At 36.8% G+C, this 9,984-nt stretch overlaps 1 long non-coding RNA gene across 1 annotated transcript; it reads right to left on the reverse strand.

The window, feature by feature from the left end:
• Window positions 1-8,249: 8,249 nt before the first annotated feature.
• On the reverse strand, window positions 8,250-9,874 carry LOC116182103. The gene is made up of 6 exons (XR_004147420.1): window positions 9,821-9,874; window positions 9,261-9,458; window positions 9,030-9,192; window positions 8,753-8,984; window positions 8,532-8,699; window positions 8,250-8,480 (listed from the first exon to the last, which is right to left on the reverse strand). It is a non-coding gene; the product is annotated as an uncharacterized LOC116182103 (long non-coding RNA).
• Window positions 9,875-9,984: the final 110 nt, after the last annotated feature.

Raw genomic sequence — 9,984 nt, forward strand, 5'->3', positions numbered from 1 at the left:
GAATGCAATGAGCTAAACTTAGCTTACAGAGAGAGAGAAAGCAATGTATCCTATCTCTAACGTCAAGATTTTCAACTTTAAACGTGAAAACTGAACTGTCAAAGGTCCCGTTTCCTATACGAAACTCAGAAGGTTCACCGTTCAAGAATTGGATCAAGGGATAATAAATAAATAAATCTGTGACATAGATGCTTGGACATTAGATAACAGTTGGGAGAACCGGAATTAACCGAGGCCTAACCAGCTAGGGGATACCTTTCTTTTCTTCTTTTTTTGTAATGCGTATCGTTAGGCACCTCTTAAAGGTATAAACACTCAAATTGTACTCTTAATATACTGTAGCGTTTTATTACAAAATACAGGAAAAGGAACTATTTTTTATTTTGAAATATAAACAGTGTTAGGGAGCGAACTCATAATTCGACACGGAGAATTAGAAGTGAGCCATGATTAACGAGCGGCAAGATCCGCCCATTTTGGGAAAAGGACTCTCTAACCATCTTACGATATATACATATGTTTTCTAGGCTTAAGTTAGTTCAGTAAGCGTAGTTGGTAAATACAGTCCACTTAGTGTATAAGAATTAGTGTAAGGTGCTACAATAAAGGAAACCGTAAAAGCACTTGTTCTTATTTCAAATCAACATCTACCCCAATTAGGCTTGCTGGATTCAACAGTCATACTAACCTGAGTATACGAGTATAACGTTTAAACAGTACAAATATAGTTTATTTAGAATTCATAAATGATAACTTTTATAGTGACGTCGTTTCTTCGTTTCCTGGCTCTATATTGGATCTCTAATTCTCTAACCATCTCCACTTTTCAGTGTCCGATTTCTTCTTGTTTCTTTTCTGGAAGGTTTCATTTAAGGATATAGGATCTTTCTGTTGGACCTTGACTAACAACTGTAGCTTTTTAATCCAGCGTGTGTTAATATGGTTCTTGGACACGAATAGTATCAACCTGGGCCAAGGGCGGTAAGGGACAAACGGATCGGGTGAAGCCATGTTTTGCCATAAGTTTCTATATGATGTACTGCTTCGAGTACTTTTCCCGGTTCAATAGGTATTTAATCAACCATGGGGTGTGAGTAAGTAGAACCACACCCCCTTATTGCTTGCCGAACAGCACTTTGCGCTGTGTGACTGCCCGTGCGCTCGTGGTGTGTTTTAAAGGACGAGAAGGCGGGCAAGGAATCCTGTCTGCGCAGTGTTTTTGATTTGAGCATTTTTTTTTTTTTAAGGTAATAAAATTGTGAAACACTGCCAAACTAATTTTTAAAGCTTATATTTTAGCAGACTAGGTTTGTAAAGTGTTCCATTTTGACTACGTACGACAGGTAAAGTTTTAGCGCGGGACATCCTTTCACGTTCCCTTGATTGTTTCTGATCACAAATTGAGACCAGTTGCTTGAAGATCTGGAGTAGGTATGATGTTGAGGATGTTTATTTGTAGATGCTTTCTGAAGGGAGTGCGTACTGAGATTTGGTTTTCAGCTGAAATACCTGTTAGATTTCGATACTGATTTAACAATCGTCTAAAGCAGCCACTTCGCGTACGAAGATATAGTTAATGGTTCAGCCGAAGAACAGCGACAGGAATTTTGGCAAACGTTTTTCTTTCCGCGATTCCGATTTAGGTCTAGGATTAAAACTGCTGTTTTGAGACGTTTGGAAGCCATGTTATCACATCAGCATACTCGGTTCAAGTTAAAGGATGAGCAGCGTATCCCGTCAATATTTAGTTCAGAATCTGTAACTTGTTTCACTTTCAGGAAACTGTTGCCAATCAAGGTTTGGATTTCGCTTCCGCACTGAAGAAACTGGTTTTGAGAAATCATGGCAACATGGCTTTGTCCTGAATCATCCATTTTTAAATACTCCTGCAGTTGTACCTAGTGGAAACTTTAAAATCTCGTCTAGACCGTATTACTATAGGTAATTTTCACGAAAAATAATACAAAGTTGCTTGAGTCCCGAATACGTGTAAAACGACAAACTTAAAATAAATAAACAATCAGCTATTTTGTGATCATTTCACAAATTAATTCAAAATCACTTCAGGAAAGTCTTGCAAATTATTAAAAGCAGTAATTTTGCAAGAGAAAAATGTGCCGTTAGCACTACGCAATGAATGCATTCCTTAAGGTTTTTTTTTTCATAACTTACGCACCTTACATTTCAATTTCAATTAAATGTAATATACAAAGTTTGCTAATTTCCTCCTCTTATTTGATAACAAAGGCTTCCGATTAACTTCCTAATACGCACAAATTTAATTTCAAATTCCCTTTAAATAACTAACGGGCTTAATTTCATTCAACCTATTTCTTGTGTGAATTAATTTTTAAAGGGGGCCATATTACATGAAGTTGTGAATATTCCCTTTCCGGATGGAAATTGAAATTATGCCACGCGAAAAGGATTGTGCTTTGAGCTGATACCGATCATTGAATGTAAACGAAAAGTGATACAAGGAAATTAAATAAGTTTCGTTTTGCAATGCATTCCCACATTGAACAGAATATTATGTACCTACTATCGTTTATTGAGCGATAAATATTTAAATTTTATTAGAGAAGCACTATGCGATAGCAACAGCCGTGGTACGTCAGAAATAATAAAGTTGTATCATAAAATTCGTATCTTTTATAATTACGGCACACCTTCCTAATATCCACCAACGTTCACGAAATACTACACTTTAATAAAACTGATGGAACCTGTATTTTTTATTGTAATTTTAAGGGAGCTTTGCTTAATTTAATGATAATATAACACGTATCAATTTTCAAATGTTGGAATGTACCTATATAAAATGAAATTTAATCATCTTTGTATAAATAGAAACATCTACTCTGTTTATCACGCTTGTCAAAAACTTCATGAGAACAATAGAGACACCTCAAAGAAAAATGATGCAGATACAGAAATATATTATGGTGGATCACAGTACAGATTTACGATCCTAAACTCGGGTACTGCCACGTTTTCTCTTCTTTTTTGTCGAAGGAACGAATCCATTTAGTTCTCTGTAACATATTTTGGTAAATGTAGTATACTTAATGGCCTCCCGAAATTTTGATATAATCTAATTGTTCGCGAGTTTTATTCATTGAATAGTTACCGTTGAGCACAGTGAACCCTTTTCTTTCTGCAACCGCTAGCGCTCCCCTGCCGATTCCTACAATTTCCTTGCTCTTGTAGTGTTCTTGCGTGCAAGACAAAACAAAGAGTCGAGTGCAGTACAAGGGTATAATGCATTTTAAGAAATCTTATGGAGCAGGTTTGTAGACCCTCACAATCAAAAATAAAAAAATTCGAGCGAATTGCAGAAATTGCGTCATTACTGTGCATTGTGCAACCCTAATTCCAGGTGAACCTACTTATCTTTATCAGGACTGAAAAAAGATAGTCAAGTTATTTGTTAATAAATGTGTAAATTTTCTGAAATTGTAATTGTAGAGTCTCTATTGATGATTGAGCCTGGGCAATAGATATGAAATTAAATGAAAGTGTCATATTTTTCAAGATGGTTTTCGTTAATATGTCATCGAACACTCTGTTTATAACTTTGGGACGAGGTAAAAATCGGCCATGTGTTACTTTTACCGATTTTATGAACTCGTTTCGGTAGGAAGAAAGTAGTTTTAAAAATACCGTCCAAACTCTGAAGGAAAATAATTTTGGCGAGGAAGCTATCCGTAAAGATTTCTGATGTGACTCGTTGAATAAATCTACTTAATTCATTAGTACAATGCCAAACGTTTGTTGTTGATGTCAACCATTGGCCATGCGCATTTTTGACCCGTAGCATTTCGACGACCATTTGGATTGGGTATTTGCTTTCGAATCCCGATGAGCGTGAGTGAGGTATCCGTCCATACAAATTATAGGGCTAATTAACATTAGTAGGCCGAACGAAGGCAACGTGGACACGAAGCGCCCTTAACGTTTACGTGGAAAATTCACCTTACCAAGAGAAAGCAACCTATTTTCCAACATGAACTGATTATATAAAGGACCTGTCAAAAATAAATAAGGGAGCCACAGCTTATGATTTTCACAACCAAGTTAACGACAAACAACATACGAAGAATCGCTACGTTTTTAAGTAGGGGAATTTTTTGCCACTCAGTTCGCATTCGGGAACCAGACTTTTAATCCGGCTCATATTTAATAGCACTGATCCTTTAACTCGTAGAAATGGATTGGGGAAAGTTTGATATCGCTATCTCTTTTCGTTCTCGGGGTAGACTATAACAGGCGGACAGACGAACAAAACCATTACATAAGGGGATTTTTTTGTTTTGAAAAATTCTCCTAAAAAGCGAGAAATTGCTAACACAAGAGTCACTTATTTCCTGCTAATGCCAGTTACATTAGCTACATACGCGGAATAGATTTTAGGTAGTTCTCGCCAATACGAGTTATAGGATCAGTGCTATTAAATATGAGCCGGATCAAAAGTCTGGTTTCCGAATACGAGTGGAGTGACAAAAAATTCCCCTACTGAAAATCGTATGCGATTCTTCATATCTTGTTATAATTGATTGACATTCACTTTGCATCACAATTTCTTCCAGTTACCGTAAAATACTAAACGAGCGTTGTTTTGGGTGGTATTTGCACTCCCAAAATCACGTCCTGTGTACGCCCTGACTGTTTGTAAGGATAGTATGTTGTATTAAATATACCAAAATTGATAATAATATAGACCAAATGAAGAAAACTTGGTTGCTCAGTACCTATGTGATATCTCATATTATTGGTTCCGATACGTTTGCTCTTAGGATAGGGTGCAACGGCGATACACTAATACACACTTTGTAGGATATTGAGTTATACCCTCATTTTGTACTGACCACCTTATTGGTTGAGAATAAACCTTTTATGGGCCGTCCATGAAATCTGGCGAATAGGATAAATGATTTATATGATTAAGAAGACAATGGACAGATATTTTTTATTACTGTTTGTGACAGTTTTCAACGTTATTTACCTTGTTTATTGAGAGTGGGGGGAAACGCGTCATCATTGGCAGTGCCGTAATAAAACAAAACTGGCGTCGTCTCTTCTGTTTTATGATACTTACTTACTTTTATATAGTACTTAGTATTTGGAAATTAATCTTGAATTTTTGCTTTGAAGTTTACAATATACAGTGCGTTTATCTTAAACTGGAACATACGATTTTGCATGTAACATTATATCCTTATGTTCTATTAAAAAAAACGCGTCAACCTAATAGGAGTAGTTCAAATGGGTAGTGGGTGCAATGTACAACTGTCACCTTCAACCCTACCGCCCTACAGATGAATTTCAAAAATACTGTCTAGAGATGAAAAGATGAAATTATAAATTTATACAAAGGTCACAACAGTGCAAGTCAAGTCCGCAATTTACTTGTAGTCCAGTATCCTGATGAACCAATACCTTCCATTTCAACGTACATAACCTAAAAATAATTATTAAAGGCTGGTTCAGTTGTGACTCGCACATTATCCAATACGTGTGTATAGTTGTGAACCGCACATATCCTAAGGTTGATGTATTTTTTTTGTAATGGAACATAAGGAAACACCATTACATGCAAAATCGTATGTTCCAATGTAAAATAAACGCACTGTATATATAAAATATGCAAAAGTGGAAATATGTGTAAGAAATGTAAGGGTTTATAAGAAACAAATCTGCCGAAACAGAAGAAAATACGCAAATAGAATTATTTATTTATTCATGTTAGGGTGCAAAGCATTTACAAATGTCAAAAAAAGGTTTAAATGTAAAAGTGTAATAACATAACAAGTAAACAATAGTACAAACAAAGAATAATACATTAACGCCAAATCACACTACTAAATTACATCTAACATATTTGTATGTTTCAGATATCCTCAAATTCATCCAGGGTGAAAAACCATGTTCAGTTAGGAATTTTTTAACGATACGTTTAAATTTGATATTTGGTAATTCCTTGATTAAAGTTAAAAATTAAAAAAAAAAATTAAAAGTTAAACAAGGTGAGTGATTTACAATACGCTCATTTTTGGGATGCTGTAAGTCTACAATAGTAGAGATGCTAAAAAGATCAGGCGACAACTTCAGATTCCTAAGGGATCCTCTCAAGTACTACCAATCAAACACAACGCATACAACTTGACTAACCCCCTCCTTTGTTACAAGCCAAAAATGGCTGTAAGAACCTAGCCAACATAAATATGTAACAGTAGCGTAACCTCGAGCGTAACTGTAACATAAATTTCGTGCGTGTTATATTATTGAATAACTTAAAAGTAGTAAGTACCACAAATACGAAACTCAAACTCAAGCCTAGCGTTGCTAAAAACATGTAGCAACAATTACTCAATAGTTGTTTCGCGATTCTTTGGTAGAACCTGCGCAAATATGTAAAATTGAGTGTACGGCAAATCTTGAGTAACATTTTTCACTAAATGTATCGCAACCAAAGTAACTCAAATGTTCCTACCCGTTGGATTTTGGACTACGATAGGAAGGTGGGGGAATATCATAACGGTGCTTCTAGAAGCGGATGGTTCAATTTAAATTCGCTAATTCGCTTTGTTGTAGTGATATCCGGACACAAAAATTACCGAGTGGTTCCAAATCTACAAAAATCGACGTAAGTAATTGTTCAAATTCCGTAAGCGGCATCAAGACATCCCCAACTGCTCTCTTAAAGTCAAATCAAAGACAAGTGCCTCAATTAAAACCTATACAACATTTTCCAAATGTGTTTAGACGGCCGATGCCATATCTTCGCCATCTTACCCCCTACAAGACTAGTATCGTACTAACGAAAACTAACGAAGACAAAAGCGAACCAGAATACCTACTTTGAAAAAACATTCATACACCGCATACCAATCCAATTCTTAGACAAAACTAACCGATACAAATTGTTGGTGGTCGAATGATTTGGAATAATTTGGAAAGTGACTACAGAAGAGCCTAAATATAGCCAGGAGATGTCAAAATGGTTATGAGTTCGAAATTTTGTTGGAAATATGCACAAACGTCCAACGATATATGCTGAAATGCGGGCATTATTATACAGAGTGTAGAATTGGATTACGCACCATAGGGATTTCAATGCTAATTTCTTTATATTGAAATATTTTCTTCCCTAATTATTTTACAGCAAAATTGTAAATAAATTTGTTGTAGATCATGTGTTCATTTGTAATTTTTGTTGTGGGAAATGGGAGAAATTAATGAAATTATAAATTAGCTTGTTAGTAAAAAATTACTGGTGCCGTGAAATTATTAAACAAAAAATTCGATTTTTACGCAAATGTTTAAAATCTAATTTATTTCATTATTTCTGTTTCCCGAATTAAAAAATAATACACGAGGGCATTAGCGGACGCAGACCAGACTTACTAAGAAAAAGAAGTAAAGAAGAAGCGCAAATTTCCCCACTTTTTTTATGCTGGCTCGGGGCTCCAAACAAAACACGGTATGGACCCTTGTTTTATTTGGAAAAAATGCTTGTTGTAAATCCCATCCAATTTTGTTACATACTTATATGTAGCAACCCTGGTAGCAACTTATATACGCCCATGCTTGCGTGCCATTTTGCTAGCACAAGTAGCAACGATAATTATAGCCTGCAATTTGCACTACACAAAACGGAACGTGAAGTGCTTCTCGACTTTGATACGGATCATGATCTCGAGTATAATGTTCCTTTTACCATGGATGAGCTAAACTCAGCCATTGGAGAACTTAAGAACACCGCTCCAGGTCCTGATGAAGTAAGTAACGAAATGTTAGTTCATCTCACAACTCAAATAAGGTCATCTATACTAGAGCTATTTAATGACGTATGGCGCCACAGCGTATATCCGGAACAATGGAAGATGGCTACTATAATTCCAATACATAAACCCGGAAAGAATCCATTACACGCCGCAAGTTATCGACCAATAAGTTTGACTTGCTGCTTAGGTAAACTTTTGGAAAAAATCGTAAACAAAAGGCTTCAATTTTACCTTGAGAAGAACAACTTGATAGCGCCTTACCAAGCAGGTTTTAGAAAAGGCCGATCGACAATAGACCATCTAGTCGAATTAGAGAACTCGATAAGGGAAGCTCACAGGAAACGACAACACCTCGTAGCGGTATTTTTTTATATAAAGGGAGCCTACGATATGACCTGGAGGCATGGAATATTAAATAAATTGCACAAATACGGTGCGAGGGGTAACTTACCTAAATTTATTAAATCGTTTATGACCGATAGATATTTCCGGGTGCGGATAGGAAACACTTTGTCAAAAGTTCAACGACTGGAAAACGGTGTACCGCAAGGCTCCACGCTGAGCTGTACACTGTTTTTGATTGCAATTAACGAGATTGCGTACGGAGTGGAGCCTGGTGTTTCTCGGGCTCTATATGTTGATGACTTGGCGATATATTGCTCCGGGGCCACTGTAGGCCAGATAAACGTTAAACTGCAAAATGCGATCAACAACATTGTGCGCAATGGAAGTGAAATCGGATACCAATTTTCCAGGGAAAAAACTAAATGCGTTCATTTTTGTAAATTGCGCAGACCACATTATGATCCGTCACTCTATATCGGAAATAGACCAGTTGCGTGTGTGACAGCGACAAAATTTCTGGGATTGACGTTTGATAGCAAACTAACGTGGAACGCGCATATTGAACACCTGAAAACAAAATGTATGAAAACCATGAATATCATCAAGGTATTATCGCGTACCAAATGGGGTGCTGAGGTGCAAATGCTAATAAACGTATACCGGGCCTTAGTTATGTCGCAAATCGACTATGGAGCGATTGTATATGCATCAGCCCGTAAATCGTCGCTATTACTATTAGATAGGGTGCATAATACTGGAATAAAGTATTGTTTAGGCGCGTTTCCTACCACTCCTATACACAGTCTTTATTGTGAATCGAACTTGCCTCCATTGGATACGCGAAGACAACAGCTGATGATCAATTATATGGTTAAAATAAAATCAGATCCCACTCACCCGAACAATGTTTTCCTATTTCCAGACGGAAATGATTTTGACGCCAGGCCAACTATCCCACGACCGCTCGGGATACGGTTTAAAGAGATCCTGGGGGAACTACACGAAACAATACCTCACCTAGTGCAGAAAAACCAGTACAATTGCTACCCGTGGTTGATACCTAAAATAAAGTAAAATTAGACCTTAAGAATCTAAACAGAAATTTAGCAACAAAGCCACAATACTTACGTCTATTTGAGGAGATCGCTAACAACTACACAAATAAAACGGTTATCTTTACTGATGGCTCGAAAAACCAACAAGGGGCGGGATCCGCCATGGTAGTTGATGGTGTGGTCCACTCCTGGGCCCTAAACCCTATAACCTCGGTGTATACTGCGGAACAGTTTGCATTATGGAAGGCTCTGGTACACATTCCCGTAGAACCTACAAATAAAACATATTTGATAGTTAGCGACTCTTTAAATGCCATAAATGCTGTAAAAGATATATACACGAGAGATCCTCTGGCTCGTTTATGCCAAGGTTGTTTGGTGGACCTGAGTGAGCATAATGTCAGACCTGTTTTTGTTTGGGTACCTGGACATTCTGGCATTAATGGAAATGAAATGGTTGATAGAGCAGCGAAAATTGCAATAACAGGTCCAAGAATTGATGAGGAGCATGTCAAAATGACGGACGTACAATGTCACCTTAAACAAAAAATAATAGAAATCTGGCAAGGCAAATGGGAAAGACAAAGTACATCCCTATCACATGTTAAACTATCGGTGAAGGAAAAACTATACCTGAAAGATTTTCGTAGAGATGAACAAATAAAGATACATCGGTTAAGATTAGGCCACACAAATGTCACGCACCAATATCTTTTGACGGGTGATCCCAGGCCGCGATGCAATACGTGTAATGTTGATCTCTCTGTGAAGCATGTAATCTGTGATTGTGTTAAGTA

The sequence above is a fragment of the Photinus pyralis genome, unplaced genomic scaffold (genome assembly GCF_008802855.1).
Source record: "Photinus pyralis isolate 1611_PpyrPB1 unplaced genomic scaffold, Ppyr1.3 Ppyr1.4_unclustered_Scaffold3528, whole genome shotgun sequence".
NCBI lineage: Eukaryota > Metazoa > Arthropoda > Insecta > Coleoptera > Lampyridae > Photinus > Photinus pyralis.